The following is a 21,082-nucleotide window of genomic DNA, read 5'->3' as shown; positions in this document are numbered from 1 at the left end:
GAGGGCAGTTAGCGGTGACCAGGCCAGCAGGGGAGGGAAGTTAGGGGTGACCAGGCTGGCAGGGGAGGGCAGTTAGGGGTGACCAGGCCAGCAGGGGAGGGAAGTTAGGGGTGACCAGGCCAGCAGGGGAGGGCAGTTAGGGGTGACCAGGCCAGCAGCGGAGGGCAGTTAGGGGCAACCAGGCCAGCAGGGGAGGGCAGTTAGGGGTGACCAGGCCAGCAGGGGAGGGAAGTTAGGGGTGACCAGGCTGGCAGGGGAGGGAAGTTAGGGGGATCAGGCAGGCAGGCAGGTGAACGGTTAGGAGCCAGAGGTCCCGGATTGTGAGAGGGATGTCCAACTGCCAGTTTAGGCCCGATCCTGCGAATTTCATGCACTGGGCCTCTAGTAGATATGTAATTTCCGTAATGGCTGAGCAGCTAAGGAACTTAGAGAACAATTTCAAATGCAACCGTCTCATTCTCTTTCCGAGATACACACGCGCTCAGGTAATTATGTCATGTACACTGACTTCTAACGACAGTGATTTTTTAGAAGAATTCTGCATACGTGTTTCCTGTCATGTGAAGAGCAGGGAATACATTTTGTACAATGGCAAGGGATTTTCCTCTTGAAAGTTAGGTGCTCATTTTAAAAGCCTTTTCTTTAAGGATGACCGGACACGGTAAGCAGTTTGGGGGTTATCTAGGAATTAAAACTGAGCATCACAGTAGTTAATAATCATTCCCGTTGAGTCCTCGTCGGTATTTTGGTGGTTGAAACCGTGTCTGCACCTGTGACTTCGATATTCAGTTTCATTCAACAACATTTTACAGACAAGGCCAGGCTGTCCTTCCTCGGTTGGGTCCCTGGTAACTAGACTGTGAGGCAGATGTGTATGTGCAACACATTTGTGCCCTCCGGAGCCACACCCACGAGGGACTCAGAGAGCCGGACGGGCCGAAGGAGACACTGGGCCTGGGAGCTGGCGGGGCCCTTCAGAATTGCAGATGGAGACCAGGGCCCCGTGGGGACCAGTCATTGGGTGTGGGCTGCCCCTGGGGGGAGGTGCAGACCCCGCGAGGCAGCTCCCTCTGCAGGAGGGGACTCCAAGCGAAGAGGGGTGTTTGTTTGGGATGAAGTGCTAATGCTCTGAACCAGGCATGCGGAGGAGAGCCGGCACCTCACAATGTGCTCAGCAAACCCTGGCCGCCAGTGAGGCAGCCTGAGTGTGCCCGTGGGGAGCGTCCAGTTAGCAGCCGCGCTTACGAATGAAAACGTCCTCTAAGACCCGTGTACACGGAATAGACACAGGAACTCAGCGGCTAAGTCGTCAAGTCTGTTTGATTCGAGATGTTTCTTGTAATGGGACGACTAAGAGTAAACACGCAGCCTGGCAGGGAGCATGTGGATGGGAATGATATGAATTTCCGCGGATCTCTCTACCTGTCTCTGCGGAGGGCACCGCACACTCTCTGCACCCGTGAGGGTGAGGAAGGGCTCTCTGGCGGTTTGTTTGACCTGCTGTTAAGTCTGACGAACGGAGCGGATGTGCATCTCTCCAGTCTCCAGCCCCGTCTCCCCAGTCCGTCCCACCCACACTCTGGGGCAGAACCCCCGTCTCGTGGCTGGATTCCTGCAGCAGCCTCTGACCAGTCCCCGAACCTCGCTCCTCACGGAGTCCGGTTTCTGCGCGTCAGCCTGGGTCACACTATGGGAAGGGAAGTAGGATGAACTGACCCTCTGCTTATGAGCCTGTCCCGGTTTCCGTCCCACTCAGAAGAGTCCTTAGCGTGGCCTCCAGGGCCCTACGTGACCCGACCACAGGCGCTGCCCGGCCACTGCCTGCTGTGCTTCATGCCCATGGGCTCTTCTTGCCTCGACTTCCTGCTCACGCTGTGCCTCAGGGCCTTTGCACTGGCTGCGTCCTCGGTCTGGAGCCTTCGCCAGACGCCTGCACAGCTTGCTACCCCGCTTCCTCCAGCTACTGACGCAAACGGGATTTCCGCAGGACTCTTCCTGATCATCCTACTAAAAGTTCAAGGCTTTTCCCACCCCAGCGTGCCTGGCTCTCTTCTTTCTCTCAGCGCTTGTCAATATTCAGCGAGGCACTTATTTTACTCATTTTCCTTTTTAAAAAATATGTTTTTTATTGATTTCAGAGAGAGGAAGGGAGAGGGAGAGAGAAACATCAATGATGAGAGAGAATCATCGATCAGCTGCCTCCTGCACGCCCCACACTGGGGATCCAGCCCTGACTAGGAACTGAGCCATGACCTCCTGGTTCATGGGTCAACGCTCAACTACCGAGCCACACCAGGCAGGCTTCCTCATTTTTCTTGCTTATTATCTCTCTCTCCTGCTGGAATAGACATGCCAGGGGGGACTCAGAGGTTTGTCTTTCTCACTGTTCCTCGCTGGAGTGCGGAAACGAATGCTGGTGTGTGACAGACAGTTCCCAAATGTTTGCTAGATGGCAGTGTGCCTAGAGGATGCTTTTACACCGCCGTCCCTGGTGTCATGTTGCTCAAGGTCTAACTGACGCCGGCAGGAAGAAGAAAGGCATGTCTGCGGGGCCTGCGTCTCCCGCTTCCTCCAGATAGGAAGGGTTTCAGAATAGTAACAGGCCTTCTTTAATTAGTGTTAGCTATGCTCTGGGCCTTCCCACATGAGTTGGATGGCATTCTTTTTAAAAAATATATGTATTTATTGATTTTAGAGAGAGAGGAAGGGAGAGGGAGCGAGAGAGAGAAACATTGATCGGTTGCCTCATGTACACACCCTGACTGGGGACTGAACCTACAACCTGGGCATGTGCCCCGGACTGGGAATCGAACCGGCAACCTTTCAGTGCGCAGATGATGCTCAGCCCACTGAGCCCCGGGGCAGGGCTGCCAGGCTCTCCCTCCGGAAGGAGAGGCGGCTCTGCATTCACGTGGGCTCGGCGTGCCCAACCGTGACCCCCGAGCTAACACGCTGCCCGTGGTGTCGAGAAGAAGGACCACACAAATGTCACAGTGACTACTGAGCGCCTGCATCTTTTGTGTTCTTGACCATCCCCTGATCCCGTGTAAGAGAGGATAAGAGGCTCTACGGTCAGGTTAACAGAGATTCAGTCCAGGCCAAACCCAAGTCGGCCGTGTGGGAACCGCTCTCGGAACTCGGTAGCCAGCGCACGCTTGGATGTCATGTGCAGCGTGAGTGTGGCCAGCGCTCCCACGGACGGTGTTGGGGGGGTTGCTTGAGCGTGTTCACTTGATGTCGACCTTTCATGTTGGCGGGAAAAGTTGCTTGTGGGTAACACCACGGGGCGTCCAGTGCAAAGCATGCCTCCGACGTGCGGCAGCCGTCAGTTGTGTAGACGCCGTAGGCTCTGCTGCCGATGTCAGCTCTTCCCCATCCTGCTTCTAGGACCAGCACAGCCCCAGGAAGGTTATGTCTGCCTCCTGGCAGGTCCCCTGGAGGACAAAGAGCATGGCCACGGCCGAGGGAGGTGCACGGGGGCTCTCCCTGTCCCGTGGTGTCCTTACCCGTGACCATCCGCGTCACAGCCCCCGCAGGCCTCCTGCCAGGGAGGCAGCTGTCGGGGCACCGCAGGCCTTGACCAGCCTGCGGCCTCGCACGGCAGCATCACTCTGGATGCTGTCCTACAGCCAACCAACACCGCGTGGCCGGTCTGTGCCGACGGCAGAACAGCGCGGGGCCATTGGGATGCAGGTGGGGCAGGTGGCCGAGCCCGCCGCCGTGGCTGAGTGCCCGGGGCAGAGTCGTGGTTTGTACCCTGTCCGGTCTTCTTTGACTGCAGAAATGTGACGTTTGGGGTCTCGGCAGAGATTGGATTTGGATAAGCGCAGAGGCCAGCTCAGTATTCAGATGCCCCCAAGTATTCAGTCGCATGAGAAGGCCAATAATAAGCAAGCTGTTTGGTTTTAAAGCAACGAAAGGAAATCATCCAAAGGCTCTCTGGCTTTATTAGGAGTGGGAGTTTAGTGCCCTGGGGTGGCACTGAGCTGGTGCACTGTCTGTGAGCTCGCCCTGGTCGGTGGGCGCTGCTGTGGCCTCCTCATAGCCTGTGGGCGGAGGGCGGTCCGCGCCCGAGGGGGTGGCCACATGCCCGGGCACCGGCTCCTCCAGGCCCCTAAGCCTCAGCGCCCTGCGGGCAGCCCTCGGCCAGCCAGAAGCCCAGAGGTCTGTGCTCTGTCCGGCCCTCCGAGGTGCCACCCGCTCCATGTGGGACGCCAGCCAGTCCCCAGGTGAGTGAATGGACACATCCGAGTGGGGTCCAGGCTCTCTGACCGCGCCTGGCTCGCGCGTCACCATCGGCCTGTGCTGTTTCCTGCCGTAGACCGAACCCCCTCACCAGCTCCCTAAAGCCTTCACCCCGAGCTTGGTCCACAGGGGACGGCGCCTGTACTTCCCACAGCGCACTGGGTGCCACTCCCGCTCCAGTGCTGGTCTGTGCGCCACGGGCGGGCTGGCTAAGGGGCCGTTCCTACCTTCCCCTCGGCGCCCGTCCTCTAAGCGCGCCGTGTGTGCTCAGGCCGCCACTGTTTCCAGCCGGGAGAGCCCAGGAGCACATCCGCAGCCACGTCTGTGATGGCACTGCCTAGGCCAGTTCATGTAGACGCAGCAAAGTGACAAAAGTGGGGCCATGCGCCCCGCATTCGGAGATCCACTTTGCTAGGTGTCCGGAGTGGCGGCCACGGAAGCTCCCGGCACGCAGACGCCACCGCCCCTGGACAGCATCAGGCTGGAGCGGGCTGCGGGGCTCAGGCCGGGCAGGCTGGGGAGCCACACTCCCCGCGGCCATTCCAGCCACCAGGTCAGAGGCCTCAGGGAGACAGGCAGTGCGGCGCTGAGAACAGCCAGCAGCAGTGCAGGGACCTAGAAAGGCATCGGGGGAGCGGCCGGGCCTGACCAGACCCACCCCCCCCCCGCCCCCCGGGCAGGCCTGCCAGGCAGCTGTGGTCCAGCTTCTCTGTGAGCCTCCCCCTGCCCCTTCCCGCTGCTGCAGAGCCAGCAGGAACCATGTTTCCGGAGGCTTGGGGAGACCTAGGAGATGCACACACGTCTCGTCTCACTGATGCTTTGAGGAGGTGGTTAGCAGCCGGCCGGCAGGCGCGCTCTGAGCCTCCTGGGAGCCCCGCCGCCCGAGCGCTCAGTCCAGTGACTGTCCTAGGGGACGCTCCCCAGTTCCGTGATGGAGAAGATGGACAGCAGTGCAGCTGGCGGCTTGAGCATCGCTTACATGTGACGCTGGCACAGGCTGCCCACCACTCCGCCTGTTAGCACACGGTGAAGAGCAGTGATGTCATGCTAGCTTTTTACATGAGGGGACGCACACGGATGCATCCGCGTTTCCCAGCACAACAGACACCTGCTCAGCAGTGAGGGATGTGGGGAGAGAGGAGGCAGGTGGCGGGGTGGGCAGAGACAGGGAGGAAACCATTCATGTACTCAGTCAGTGTTTACCTGGAGTCGACAAAGGTTGGTGCCGGTACAAAAGCCTAAACAAAATCAACCTGAGCCCTGCTTATCTATCTAGGGAAGGAGAGAGACCATGAAGAAGTGGAAATAGTCCAGCCGGCGTGGCTCGGTGGTTAAGCATCAACCCATGAACCAGGAGGCCACAGTTTGATTCCAGGTCAGGGCACATGCCCACGTTGCGGGCTCAATCCTCAGTGGGGGACGTGCAGGAGGCAGCTGATCAATGATGCTCTCTCATCACTGATGTTTCTATCTCTCTCTCACTCTCCCTTCCTCTCTGAAACCAATACAAATATTTTTTTTAAATAAAAATAAATAAAAAGGGACGTAGATTGGTGATTCCGCTAAAACACATGTTTGTTTTAAATCATGTAATGTAAAGGTAGCTTGCAAGCGCCTTTGAGCTGAGCCCACCGTATTTGAAGGTTTCATCAATTCTGGGATGCCATTTGGAAAAGAGAGGTCTCTGAGATCAGGATTGTTTTGTCATTGAGGACGGTGGTTTGGCATTGTGTCTTGTTTGTTTTTTTCCCAAACAGCATGAGACATTCCCAGGTTTTAAGTGTATAACATTTCTGTCCATGTGTTATTTTTAATGGATCCAACGAGAGCTTCCTTCAAAGAAATGTTCAGGCTCACACAGAGCGGGACCCCGAGGCTGGGCAAGTCGGGGTCCCTGACCGTGGGGCAGAGGCCGGGGCGTGATGAGAAGTCGGTGCCAAGCATTTTCGTATAAATCAATGCCCATCGGCTGGGGAAGCGGATGGAGGAGGCTGACAGCCACGATGGAGTGGAGCCTCTGACCACGAGCTTGTTACTCATTTCCTGTTACAAATTATTCAGCAAGGAGTCTGTTTTCAAAGCGCTTATGGGAATTAGGCGGCCGAATCCCCTGGGATGTTTTGAAATTCCACCCGCAAGGGTTTAACGCTTTCGCAGCAGCGCTGCAGTGATGGCCTGGCTGGCTGCAACCCACGTTTCAGCTTGTAGCCATGTTGTCTCTTGTATAGAACAGCTGCCCATGGCCTACTTATGCGGCAGCTCCCTGGTCCTATTGATGTAAATCTTACTGATTTCAGAGAGGAAGGGAGAGAGAGATAAATATCAATGATGAGAGAGAATCACTGATTGGCTGCCTCCTGCACGCCCCCTCCTGGGGACCAAGCCTGCAATCTGTGCATGTGCCCTGACTGGGAACCATAACCTCTGGGTTCAGAGGTCAATGCTTAACCACCGAGCCACGCGGTCGGGCTATTGATGTAAATCTTGTTCCTTTGCTAGACCCACAGAGAGCACAGCTGCCCTGAGTTCGCATGCGGTGTTCTAGAACGGTGGCCCGGAGCTTCCCTCCAGGCACCTCACCCAGGAACTCACTCTTGCCCACCAGCGGAGTCGCTGCAGCTGGCAGACCCATCTGGCTTATAGCATCACAGACAGAGGATGCATTTCGGACAAATGGACCATGTGATCCGGGCGGCAATGAACTAGAGTGGCAACCCAGAGCCGGCCATCTGCAGGGGCTCTGTGAGATGCTGCCTTCTACCTTCAAACAGCCTCACAGAACCCGCTCTCCAGGCTCGGTTCCCTTGCAGCTTTCTCAGTTTTGGAAGCGAGTATATAAGCTTCCATGCCCACATTTCTCCTTAGAGTTACATTACTAGCGACTGCGCTAAAATGAATGTTTCTCAGGGAGAATTATCTTTAGGTTCCTAGGTCCTCCCTCTTCCATACAACCTTCCACGCAGTCAAATGTTTCTGACATCCTTGGGTCGGCCATGGGGGCTCTCCTGGACTCTTACCTGAAGGGACTTGCTCTGTAGTGAGGTTTGTGAGAAAGGAAGCAAAGATATACAGGAAAAGGGACTTGTGCTTTTCACAGTGTCTGTATTTGAAGGGTGTTGTGGGAGTTGATGCAGAGAGTGTAAATAAAGTGCCTAGCACCGCACCTAAGTCCCGCTTTCAACTGACGGGAGCTCTCATGCCTGCGACATCACCGCCTTGTGTTGTGGGAAGATCACAACCCCCGTGCCATGATAAGTAAAGTTTCCTTTTAAGCACACAGCAATGTGAAAGTGCTGTTGATACATAACAACCAGTAAATTAAAAATTGCAAAGCAAAAATAATAATTTCAGCAACACATATCTAAGTGAGAAGCACGGAAGCCTTTTGGGAATTGAAAGAGAGGAATCTTTAATAAAAGAGAGATGAAACGTTCCCCAAGAATGGGTAGTAAGGGGCAGAATTTCATATTAACAATGAAGTAGGCCACTGTGGATTGTTAGTGAATTCGTATCACAATCCGTCACGTTGAGTTGCTGGTGTCTAGTTTTGCCTAGTTTCTGGATGACTTACTGTTTATCACATCATGGCTCTTTAAAGAAACCTGCAGTTGGTTAAAAAATGTCTCCATCTGGCTTCGTCGTTGGAGCCCCATTTAGTGCCAAGCCACGGACAGGATAAAGAAGTGTTTGCTGACTTCCCTGGAAATGATGAAGCGGGCGTTAGAGGAGAAGCGATAGCCACCAGGAAGACTTTTAAAACTTGCATCAAGTGCCAGCAGGAGGGAGATTTGTCCAAGAACTTTGGAAAAACTTTGGGGGACTCTGCTCAGTCGATCCTATGACCCAGCAATTCCATTCTTAGGTCCGTGTCCAACATCAATGCATACACAGGTGCTCGGAGAGACCTAAGTAAGAATATCCTTAGAGTCACTGTAACTAATAAAAAGCTGGAAACGATCTAAATGTCCATTACCAGTAGAATAGATAAGCTAACAGTGATGGATTTATACAGTAAAGAACCACAGAGCAATGGCGACATGCCCACTACAGCAATGCACAGCTGCCTGAGTGATTTTACAAACACCACATGGAGCAAAAGAATGGGGATTGAGCCTGACCGGGTGGCTCAGTGGTTCAGCATCGACCTGTGAACCAGGAGGTCACGGTTCGATTCCTGGTCAGGGCACAGGCCCTGGTTGCAGGCTCAATCCCCAGTGTGGGGCATGCAGGAGGCAGCTGACCCATGGTTTTCTCTCATCATTGATGTTTCTATCTCTCTCTCCCTCTCCTTTCCTCTCTGCAATCAACCTATATATATAAAAGCCTAAGCAACCATTATGACCCGTCAACTGAACGACCAGTGGACCAGTTGCTATGACGATGCACTGACCACCAGGGGGCAGACACTTAACGCAGGAGCTGCCCCTGGTGATCAGTGTGCTCCCACAGCCAACCTCCTGCGGTCCCTCTCCCTGGCCAGCCAGCCCCAATCGACCTGATCATCCCCAGTCACCAACCAGGCCGAAGGACCCCACCCGGGCACAAATTCGTGCATCCGGCCTCCGCGAAACACTGGTGGTCCATGAGGTCCTAAAGTTTGGCGACCGCTGCTCTAGTATAGATATAGAAGAGAAGGGCAATCTGCTTTGCTCAAAGTGCACTGCTTAAAATGTCAATCTCCCCTAAACACACCCTCCAGGATGACCCAAAAAAGTAGCCATCACAACCCTCTACATTGGACTATAAAGAGTCTAGAGTGTGTTTGCGGCATTCATTTCTAACTCCTGCGCACTAAAGCACTGGTTCTGTATTTGGATGGATCGGCCTAAAACGATGTGTTCCTCACGTCCCTAGTTTTCTCATCCATATTTTGCTTCATCTTTCTCCCTCTTTGGTGAGCATTGAAACTTCACTCCCTACTCATTGCAAAGGGTACGTGTACACTTAGGAGGTTCACACGTTATTTATAGTCTTCACCCATTATTTATCTTTGAACTCCCCTGGCAGTCCCTGCTCCTGTGACTGTGGCACCGTGCCGCGACATGCCAGGCTGAGGGACGTGCTTGAGCGTGTTCTCTCCGCCTCTGCTGTGCTCATGCCAGGGATGAGCCGTTTCAGCCTGTGCGGCCTCCGGGTGCAGACAGTGGCTCCTCCAAGGTGCCCTGTGACCCCACTGCCGCCCCCCTCTCTTCCCTCCCTCCCACACTGTCCCGGGCCCAGGGATTTGGTTCTCCTGTGGGGACCTCCATTGTGGTTGGCAGCCATGCCAACCTGAACTCATTTCCTCTACGGCAGTGGTCGGCAAACTCATTAGTCAACAGAGCCAAATATCAACAGGACAACGATTGAAATTTCTTTGGAGAGCCAAATTTTTTAAACTTAAACTTCTTCTAACACCACTCCTTCAAAATAGACTCGCCCAGGCCGTGGTATTTTATGGAAGAGCCACACTCAAGGGGCCAAAGAGCTGCATGTGGCTCGCGAGCCGCAGTTTGCCGACCACGGTTCTAACTCATTGCAGAAACCAGTGAGGTGTGTGTGTGTGTGTGTGTGTGTGTGTGTGTGTGTGTGTGTGTGTTTTAATGACAGTACTAGCTATGGAACTACTGGTGACATTTTTGACTGAACTGTTACTGTTTTTAATTGGCCAGATACAATCCCGCCCTTCTCTCTGTAAGTCAGGGTGCTGTTACGTGCCCTCAGAGCAGGCTTGACCCACTTTGAAACGTCACCTGTCTCTCAATGCTAGTAACGCTAGCTTTACTGCAAACAATTGTAGAGCAAATGATGTGATAAAGAAATGTGTCATTGTCAATCATATTCTGTAACATCTTGTTTACTTTTCTCCCTCTCTTCAAAATACTGATTTTTTTCTTTTCTAGTTGGGTTCACTAGATTTGCACCAAGAGAGAAAAAAAAAGATGTGTCCAGCGTTGGTAGTAAGGGATGAAAATCAAAATGCAATGGGGTTGTATTCTTTGGGGAGCTAGAGGTAGGAAGGAACCACAGCCACGGTTGCTATTTGCACAACTTCTTCCTGGACGTAAAGGCACAGGCACCGGCCCCTCTCCCTCCTCCCACCCATCTCATTCCACACAAGCGGCCTCCGCATCTCACACACACGGGGGTGAAAAGCCTTTCTAAGGAACATTTCCTTTGGACCAAAGGGAACAGATGGGGCCTAGAGAAGAGGGTCATGTGAAGGTGGAGGCAGAGATTGCATCATAAGCCAAGGGTCCCAGGAGCCACCTGAAGCTGGGAGACGTCGGGCGAGTCTCCCCCGGAGCCTCCAGCAGGAATGTGACCCCCTGACACCTCAATGTCTCACGCCGGGTCCCCAAAGCCACGAGAGCATTCATTTACATGGTTTTAGACACCCAAGTCTGTGGCAATTTGTTATAGCGGCTCTGAGAAACTAATACATCTATGACAGTATGTCCTCACTTAGTGTTATTTATAGACTAGAGACCCAGTGCACAACATTCGTACACTCAGGGGCGGAGGGGTTCCCCTCAGCCTGGCCTGCACCCTCTCATAGTTTGGGACCCCTGGAGGGATGTCCACCTTCCAGCTTAGGCTCGCTCCCCGGCAGGCGGACATTCCCCCAAGGGGTCCTTAGTGCTGCCGTGAACCCAGCTTCTGGCTGAGTGACGCTCCCCCGTGGGAGCACACTGACCACCAGGGGGCAGCTCCTGCTTTGAGCGTCTGTCCCCTGGTGGTCAGTGCATGTCATAGCGACTGGTCGTTCTGCCATTCGGTCAATTTGCATATTAGGGTTATATTATGTAGGATTCTGTGACTTTAAGCAAAACGATGTATTACAAAACCAATTTTACCACAGGCTCATTGGTATAAACAGGAGTTAAGTTCCCATGCATCTATGAACATCATCACGGAACGACGGTGAAAGAAATGGCTCATTCGAGGACTTGCTGTTCTCTTCCTGATTCTGCCAACGCAAACGGTAGGGTCTCTGTCCCCCCAGCTCAGGCTCCGGGCACCTCACACCCAGTCCCACGGATGCCCAGGGCAGCCTCGACTGCGCTAAGGGAATTCGCTCACGCCCCTCTCCCGTGAGCTGCACCTGTGAGCGCCCTGCACAGCATTAGAAAGCGTAGCAAAGCCTCCCAGGCATCCGCATCTCATCGTCCTGGCAATAGCTAATTATAAGTCATTGTGTCTCAAAGACTTAGAAAATTACCGTCCTGACAATAAATAAAAGGCCACAGGTTCTCGCACATCTCCTCTCGGACTCGACTTGTCAGTCATTCTTTACAAGTGAGAATGAAATATTACTCACACGCTGCCAATTGCAAAACCTCTTGAACTCTGGAAGGGCAGGGAGGAAAGAGTGAGAGAAAGGACCGGGAATAAGGGAGAAGGGTAGTGAATCGTGGCACTAAATTGTATGGGTGTAGCTACATTCTCTCTTTTTTAAAAATAATATACTCTTAAGGTCATGCATGAATACCCCTTTAACTATTAGAGTAAAGGTTATGGAAAAACTAAGTACTTAATAACAATTTATCTTCTGGATTCCATCATGTATCATATGCACATAATAATTATAGCAACAATAATGATTCCCACTCATATTTAACTTCACAGTTTACAAAGGTTTGTTAGTAAATTATGTATTTAAAGTGTCTACAGAAATGGATTTTTACAACAACTCTGTATGGTACACAGAGAAAGTGGTTATTATCCCATTTTACAGACAAGGAAACTGAGACTCAGGCTGCCCAAGTTCATAGAGCACACATCAGAACATTGACCAGAACCCAGGCCTCCTCCTCCCAGCCAGTGATCTTTAGTTTCTTCCTGCCGACTGTGGGGAAAAATGACTAAACTATATGGATCTAATCAAAGTATACGAGTAGGTGTATATATTTTTATCTATTCCTGTAGAAGGATTTGGAATTTTACACATAAGAAAAACAATTTGCAAACCTCTTTGCTTCATGGCTTGTTTCTCTGAACATCTGCTTTTTGGTACTTTTTGGCTTGATAGTGAAATCGAATGCAGGGTGGAGATACGTCATATTTAAATGTATTTGTTTCACTGTGAAAATATGGCATGCTACTACAAATAGATGTGGTTTTAGAAGAAAATGCTCATGTTGTATTGGACATAAGGTGGTGAGTTTTTTTTATGATAGGAGAGGATTAAGTAGGTTGTGGTTTTTTATGTTATCTAGGGCCTATGGGTGGAATGAGGTTGACCCAAAAGGGCAATTCATTATCGCTGGAAGGCCGAGGAAACTTCTAGGAAATAATTTTAAAATATTTATACACTAAATTCCCCTAAATCCCTAAGAATGAAGAATGATTCATGATTCGGTGCAATGAAAGACCAATGTGTTTTATGCCAGTAATTTGGCAGGTTTACTAGAATAGGATGAATATGGATACATTTTGAGGGAGGATTCAAAAAAGTCCTTTAAATTTAATGATGCATTAAGGAACTAATCATTTAGCTGAATTGATACCTGGAAAATAATCTCCATCCCATAGAAATTTGCTTCAAATGCAGACTATTTCCCAGCAAATGGCTAAAAATGTAATAGATTAAGCCTACCAGAGTCAAGTCTGTTTTCCCCTTCTGCTTGTGATGATGGTACAGTAACATTTCCAGAATAGCAGCTATTCCGAATATCCGCGGCCCTGGAGAGCTGAGGACACTTGTCTGCAGGCCACGTACACTCCGGCCGGGGGACCTGCTCAGTCCTGCGGGAATGCCCTCTCATCTCCATGTGTAAATGCACATGAGGGCAAATGCACCGCCTCCAGCACTGGGTGTGGAAACTGAAAATATCGACTGGAGAGTTAAGAAATCCAAACACTGACATCATATGGAACTCGACATCCGTGATGCCGCGGAAGGGGTTTCTGAGATGGCTCGCTGAGCAGACATGTCACGTGATGGTGGGGGGACCTGCTGAGGATCTCAGAGGGGCCAGGACTGTGAGACCATGGAGTGCAGAGGTGTGAGAGGCACCCTAGGACTGAGGTGGGGGCACCCTAGGACTGAGGTGAGGGCACCCTAGGAATGAGGTGGGGGCACCCTAGGACTGAGGTGGGGGCACCCTAGGACTGAGGTGGCGGCACCCTAGGACTGAGGTGGGGGCACCCTAGGACTGAGGTGGGGGCACCCTAGGAATGAGGTGGGGGCACCCTAGGACTGAGGTGGGGGCACCCTAGGAATGAGGTGTGAGAGGCACCCTAGGAATGAGGTGGGGGCACCCTAGGACTGAGGTGGGGGGGTACCCTAGGAATGAGATGAGGACACCCTCTGAATGCCTGGAGATCGCCAGGATAGGAAATGATCTTTCATCTTATTAATCCCAGTCGGGGCTTCCTGTGCCGTCCATGAGAAAAGACGTGTGACATGTGTGGTGAACCGTGTGCCTGTGGAGTAAGTCACAGTCATCAATGTCCGTCCCCCCAGTGAAACCTCGGCCGCTGGCAAAGGGAAACAGGCCGTGGTGATCGTGTGTTTTCCCAGGCTGCCGTGGGCCATCGGAGCTGGTTTGATAGCCATTGCGTGGCTGGCCTTTGCCAAGGAGGCGACATTTCTGAACCAAAGCCACCTGTGGCCCTGCTTCATTGTCGCTTCTGTTTGAACACAGTCGCCCCCACCCTTATCCGTGGCTTCGGTCTCCAGCAGTCAACCGTGGTCTGAAAATAGCAAGTGGAAAGTTCCAGGAACAATTCCTGTGCTGGGACTTGCACGCTGCTCCGAGCAGGGTGGGGAGCGCTCGTCGTCCCGCTCACCCCTTTGTCCAGTGTGTCCACGCGGGGGGCACTCCCGCCCCTCAGTCACTTGGTAGGCACGGAGGTGGGCAGATCCGCTGCCCTGGGATTGCAGGTCTCATTATGACCTAATAATGGCATCAAACTCGAGAGCAGCGATGCCGGCAGTGCAGACATGCCAGTGAGGAGCCGTCAAGTGCTTCCGTGAAGTGAAAAGGGAAGTGTGGGTGGGAAGAACAAGTACATTCCGGTTCCGTGCTATCTGCAGTTTCGGGCACCCACTGGGGGTCTTGATCCATCCCCCCTGAGGATAAGGGGGGCCTGCTGTAACCCGGTAGAAGAGGTAAGAGCCCTGTTGAAACCGTCTAGACCAGGGGATTCCAAGACATGTAGACATTCCTCTGACTCGTCTGCCCCGGACCACCAGCAGCCGAGGCACGGGCTGCGTGGCCACGTCCTGCCGTTGGCCACTGGCTTAACTTCCGACACAGTGCCTGGTCCGTTCACCTTGTTGGAGGCCGTGGACCCTGCCGAGAGCCTGCTGCTTCTCTCCGTGTCCCTCCAGGCAGTGCTTCTCCCCCCCATCCCCGTGAGAGTGCACCCCACACAGCGCCCGGGCAGCAGGCGCAGTGGCGGGGCTGCGGCCCTGGTGGAAGTGTGTTTGGTAGGAAAAATAACAGCTGCTCAGTACAGGTCCCGGATAGATCTGTCCGGGGGCAGAGGTCTTAACGGGGCGGGGATACTGGAAGGTGCTGGCTGTTCAAGGCCCTGGGAAGACTGGACCTCCCCCGGCCCACCCCGTGCTTCCCACGCTCCTCTCACCTCAACACGTGCTGATGCAGATGAAGAAGTGACGCACGCATCTACCCTGTGTACTCCGGTCAAGACAGTTCCCCCCTCCCCCACAGCCCCGCAGACCCGGCCACCCCTGAGGAAACGCCAGCATTGACCTCACAGTGCCCTAAGTCTGGATTTCTGTCAGTCACACAAGAAGTCCAAGACACCCAAGTCATGTCATTGCACCGAGGCGCCTTCCCAGGCAGGTTGGAGTATTCTGTCATTAGCCTCCGCTCCCCACCCTCCTCAGCCCCCAAACCCCTCTTCTTCGCCCTCTGGGATACACAGTCAGCCATGAGGAATGAGGTGCATTATACCCTTCGTGCTTAAGCTCTTCTCACACTGTCTCCTCCAAATCGTTCTCGAACTGAAATCTGGCTCTCCCCGGAGGACACTTACAGAGTCTTCCCAAGTAGAAGTGGTTATTTAAAACTAAATATAAAGCTTATTTGAGTATAAATACACTTTCTGAGATTGTCACCACCTCTTGTCACTTTGACATTATCTTCAGCTCTGTGCACCTGCAAATTGCCTAACAGAAGATACACATACCCACACGCACACGCTCTCCCCACCTCCTCCACACATACCCACACACGTATTATTTCCCTCTGCTCACGTCTCCCCTTCCAAATATATAAAGGAGCGAACAATAGGATGCTTCACAGTCCGTAGGTGCTCATTATCTAAGTGGTGTGCAGTGCGGCGAATTCTTCACTCCTTTCCTGCACGTGGCACGGGGGGAGAGTAATGCGGGCTCTTAGCTGCTTGAAGTGCTCCCTTAACCCACGGGAGCGTCATTCGTCTTGGTGGCAGCTAGGCAAGGAGCAAAGAACAATTTGTCTCCTTTTTGACTCATATTTCCACTTACATGTGGAGAGATAAAAAGCCAGAGACAGCTTGTACTAATTAGAAGGAGAAAATTTAAGGGAATATTGCTCTTGGCAGTGTTCAACATACCAAGGGCAAACGCGAGCATCCTGTAACCCTTTGCTTCTTGGTGGAGTCGGGCCCTGGGCGGGGGCACTTGGTGGAGGCATCTTTTGGGTCCTACAGCATGGAGTCAAGAGGCTGTATGTTCATGAATGGTCACTGGGAAGCCATAACATCCTGATTGTTCATTAAACGTCGTTATTAAGACTATCAGTCGCAGCCTGCAAGGTTAACACACCTGGGTCTGTTGCTCCCTTGAGGTGCCAGTTAGTTACTCTGTTGCATAAAAATTGGCTTGGACAACGAGCTTCCAGGCCTGACTCCTCCCTCCATCCCCAGCCCCTGATCCATCATGGAACTTCTCAATGTCATGACTTTTTGGACTGAGATGTGGCTCATTTGCTTGGGATGAACATGACCAATTACCTGTTTTCTTGCCTTCCCCAAAAACTACAGCTTTTTTGTCCACTCATCTCCTGATGGGCACCTGGACTGCTTCCAAGTCTTGGCTATTGTAAATAACACTGCAATAAGCATAGGGGTGCATATGTTCTTTCAAATCAGTGTTTTGGGTTTCTTCGGATATATTTCCAGAAGTGGAATCGCTGGGTCAAACAGAAGTTCCATTGTTAATTTTTTGAACTGTTCTCCACAGTGGCTGCATGAGTCTGCATTCCCACCAGCAGTGCACGAGGGTTCCTTTTCTCCACATTCTCACCAACACTTGTTGTTTGTTGATTTATTGATTATAGCCATTCTGACAGGTGTGAGGTGATATCCATTATGGTTTTAATTTGCATCTCTGACAGTTAGGGACGTTGAGCATCTTTTCATTTATCTATTAGCTATAGTCTCTATTCAGGTCCTTTGCCCATTTTTTAAATTGAACTATTTGTGTGTGTTGTTTTTTTTTGTGTGTTTTTTTATGTTGAGTTGCATAAGTTCTGTATAAACTTTGGATATTAACACCTTATCAGATGTATTTTTAAAATATATTTTATTGATTTTTTACAGAGAGAGGAAGGGAGAGGGATAGAGAGTTAGAAACATCGATGAGAGAGAAACATCAATCAGCTGCCTCATGCACACTCCCCACTGGGGATGTGACCGCAACCAAGGTACATGCCCTTGACCGGAATCGAACCTGGGACCCTTCAGTCCGCAGGCCGATGCTCTATCCACTGAGCCAAACCAGTTAGGGCCTTATCAGGTGTATTATTGGTGAATATGTTCTCCCATTCAGTAGCTTGTCTTTTCATTTTGTTGATGGTTTCCTTTGCTGTGCAAAATCTTTTTGGTTTGATATAGTCCCATTTGTTTGTTTCCCTTGCTCAAAGATTCATGTCTGAAAAGATACTGTTATGGGAAAAAAGATTTTACTCCCTATGCTTTCTGTTAGAAGTTTTATGGTTTAGAATCTAATGTTTAGGCCTTTAACCCATTTTGAGTTTATTTTTGTGTGTGGTGTAGGAAAGTGGTCTAGTTTAGTTTTTGTTGTTGTTGTTGTTGTTGTTTTTTGCATGTTTCTGTCCAATTTTCCCAACACATCTATTGAATAGATTGTCTTTACCCCATTGTATGTTCTTGCCTCATTTGTCAAATAGTAATGGACCATGAAGGTGTGGGTTTATTTCTGGGCTCTTTATTCTGTCCCATTGATCTATATGTCTGTTTTTATGCCAATGTTACGCTGTTTTGATTCCTATGGCTTTTTAGTATAGGTTGACTTCAGGTAGAAGGATTCCTCTGTGTTCTTCTTTATGAATGTTCCTGTGGCCGCTCCAGGTCTTCTGTGGTTCCATGTAACTTTTTGGAATACTTGTTCTAGTTCCATGAAATGCACCCTTGGTGTCTTGGTAGGCACTGCACTGAATCTATAGATTGCTCTGGGCAGTGTGGGATTTTAATGATGCTAATTCTCCCAGCTCGTGAACACGATATACGCTTAGAAAAGCACCTTTTGGGAATGCCAGGCTCGAGCTTTTCATGCTATGTGTAGAAGACAATTCACTGCACCTTCTTGGATCAGTTTTGCTACCTCGGTTACTTTGTGAGAGATAATTGACATTGTTTGTGCTGGGACCACTGTATGTGATGGATTAGTTCCAGAGGTTAAACTGGTTAGCTTCATATCAATCACAGAATTTCATGAGCAACCAGATTCAAATTCTATACAAAACACAAGAGATTTCCAGGAATACAGCCAGACTGAACTTTACTAAAAGAGCAAATGTATTATCTCTTTTCAGAAATCTCCAATTTTCCAAATTAATGAAAAATATGACAATCCTGTAGACTATTAGTAAAACCATTAGATATGGTCAGCATGTGTTATAATTGAAAATTTTCAGGATATGACTGTCACTAAATATTGTACTTTTGTATCAAAGCATTTGAACCTTAACATAAATATATTTAAAGCCACATTTAAAAATTAATCAAGAGTATATTTTTTCCTATAAACATTATGAATTAGTTCAAAAGGAGGCATTAAGACACACTTTAGTTATGTGCAAAGGAGTACATGGTGGGGATATATTCTAAAGGCAATTTCTTCTTGTCATCTTGAAGATTAATGAAATACTAATGGAAATAGTATTGTGCATAAAACGCTGAAAGGCAGACAGCACATCCATAGAAGTAAATACGTTTTAAGGAACCTTAAAACTTTTACGACTCGTGTTTTCCTTTGTGATCTTTTATCTAGTTGTTTATCTTCTTACATTGCATACTCTCCAATCTTTTAGTCCTCCACGTTTAGAGATCATTTAAAGACCTCGTCTCTATGACCTTCAAAACGTTAGCCATTCCCTCTCACCTAAGTGCTTTCATGTCTTGCAGCTTCTCCACACGGATCTGATGTGCTGGGCTTGCCTGGCATGGTCCTTCTGACTGAGAGGTGCCGGGGCTGAAGCATACCATCTGCCATCCATAAAAGTACAGTATTTAGTGATAGTCATATCTTGCTAGTGAAGGGAGAGGAATGACTTGAGTCTGAGCCAATGTCAACACAAGATCAAAATGCAATTGCAAAGCATAATGTGTCGCCCTAAAGTGTCCAAACAACATAGAGAGCGTAGTTTACTCATCAACAGTCCCATTATTTCAAATGGATCAATAGTACTTAACTCATTAGTAAAATTCTTACTGTGCTTCTTTTGTACTTCCATTTTGGCCACAAAACTTGAGAACATCTCACTATTCTTTTTTTCTGCAAAACTATTTACACTCAGACATCTTGGGCCTTGATGCCTCTGAATGTATCTTCAGCCGCCAACCATATTGCTCTGTCTAACCGAACCACATCACTTTAAAGATGGTCTTTACTTTCACACATCTTCTTACAGAATTTTTCAGCTGATCTCTCCTGCTCCTTTTTAAGGTTAAACATCTTTTCTTCCCTCCTTTCTCTTCCTCCCTCCCTCATTTTCCTCTCTCTCTCTTCTTTTCCTTCCTTCCTTCTTTCCTTCCTTCCTTCCTTCCTTCCTTCCTTCCTTCCTTCCTTCCTTCTTTTCTTCCTTTCCTCATGTCCCACCTCTTTCTCTCTCTCTCTCTCTCTCTCTCTCTCTCTCTCTCTCTGTCCCTCCTTTCTTTCCCTTAGCTCAGTGGTTGGCAAACCGAAGCTCGCCAGCCACAGGCAGCTCACGAGTTTGCCGCTCTATTGACTAATGAGTTTGCCGACCACTGCCTTAGCTCATCTGCATCCAGTTCATCCATCCTACGTTAGGGCTTTTTACATTAGGTGTTTTCTTCAAAACTGAATTCTCATTTACAGCATTCTTAAAACCACATACATGGGCTATCATTCCTGTGTTCAGTAAACTAGAGATAGGCAGCATAATTCTCTCCAAATTACCGGCTGTGTAATTTAGTCCATGGTGGCTAAATGATGCTAAACACTGATAGGGTTCATTTACTGAAAATTCCTTCCCTGGGAAATGATTGATTTGCCTAATTGTATCAAACAGTCACTCTGGTGAGTTGCCCATTCTCGGAGTCATGTCTATTTTAGTCATCTCGGTTCTTATTAACAGAGCAGCCATGTTATATTGGTCTATATAAGTGTGGACTTTATAAAAGTTATTTTTATAATAGCGATTAACCAGAGGAGATTTGGTAAAAGTGTACACAGTTCAGATATAGTATGTGTATACTCTGCAGATCTAATGTACAGCATGGTCACTACAGTTAATATACTGTGCTGTGAAGTTAGAGTCGCTGGGAGTGGATCTTAGGGGTTCTCTGCACACAGACACACCTGTGCCAGGCGATGAATGTGTTCACTGGCTTCATCGCGGTAGTCGTGTTGCAGTGTAGAGGAATAGCAAAGCTAATGTTGTACACGTTAAGTATGTACAGTTTTTATTTGCCAATTAACCCAATAAAGTTGGGGGAAATTCTACCAAACATCCAAGAAGCAGATCTTGTGGCTGTGCATAGAGAAGTGTGCTCAAGGGGACGGGGTAAAACATAGGATAACCCCGGATCAGGAGGCCATTGTTGAGGTGGGCATTTGTTACTCAGCAGCAGTAAAGCTGGAGTGAGCATTTGGGTAATTTGACCAAGGGCATCGAGAGAGAGAACATTCTAGAGAGTGTAGATAATTACACACAGACACACAGTGTGGACATCAGGAAAGCACAGTGGACAAAGGGTGAGTTGTCAGTTGCTAGGAATAAGTTCAGCCTCGTTCTGGACTGACCAATCAGAATGGCAGGGTTTCCCTCAGGATCAGACAGTCACAGAGACAGAATTAGCTCCAGTGACTTGGCTGTGGTCACAAGGATGAGAATGTAGACACCTCTTTAACTTGCTGGCCCCCAGATTCCTCGCATGGAATGCACACTGAATAGGAGGCGCAATCACCGGTTGACTCTAGAGATGAGAGGATTAATACTTTGTCTAAGCCACACAGCCATAGAGACGCTACTGAAGGGATATATTAGCATTTGCATTTTTATTTGGATGACTTTAATGGCCTGGAGTCTCTTGAGATCACACGTGAATATTTATCCCGCTCTTCAGAGACTGAAAGTGTCTCTATGGCCGTGTGGCTTAGACAAAGTGGCTCTGCACCGAAACTGTGACCACGCCATGTCTTTTATGTGGACAGAAGTAGAGAATGGGTGAATCATTTAGATGAAGATGATGTACAGAATCCCATTAACAGCATTGTACATCCATTAACTAGGAAACGGGGGCATGGCTGCATTCTGGGTTCATCTTGGGACAACGGGTTCAAGTCCAGGCTTCCTGTAGACACTGTGCAAACTACGTTTCTGAAGTCCGGGGTCATCCCTGTCGAACCCAAATA

This window comes from Eptesicus fuscus, chromosome 14 (genome assembly GCF_027574615.1).
Source record: "Eptesicus fuscus isolate TK198812 chromosome 14, DD_ASM_mEF_20220401, whole genome shotgun sequence".
Classification (NCBI taxonomy): domain Eukaryota; kingdom Metazoa; phylum Chordata; class Mammalia; order Chiroptera; family Vespertilionidae; genus Eptesicus; species Eptesicus fuscus.
The sequence above is the reverse complement of the archived record's forward strand: the minus strand, read 5'-3'. Positions refer to the sequence as shown.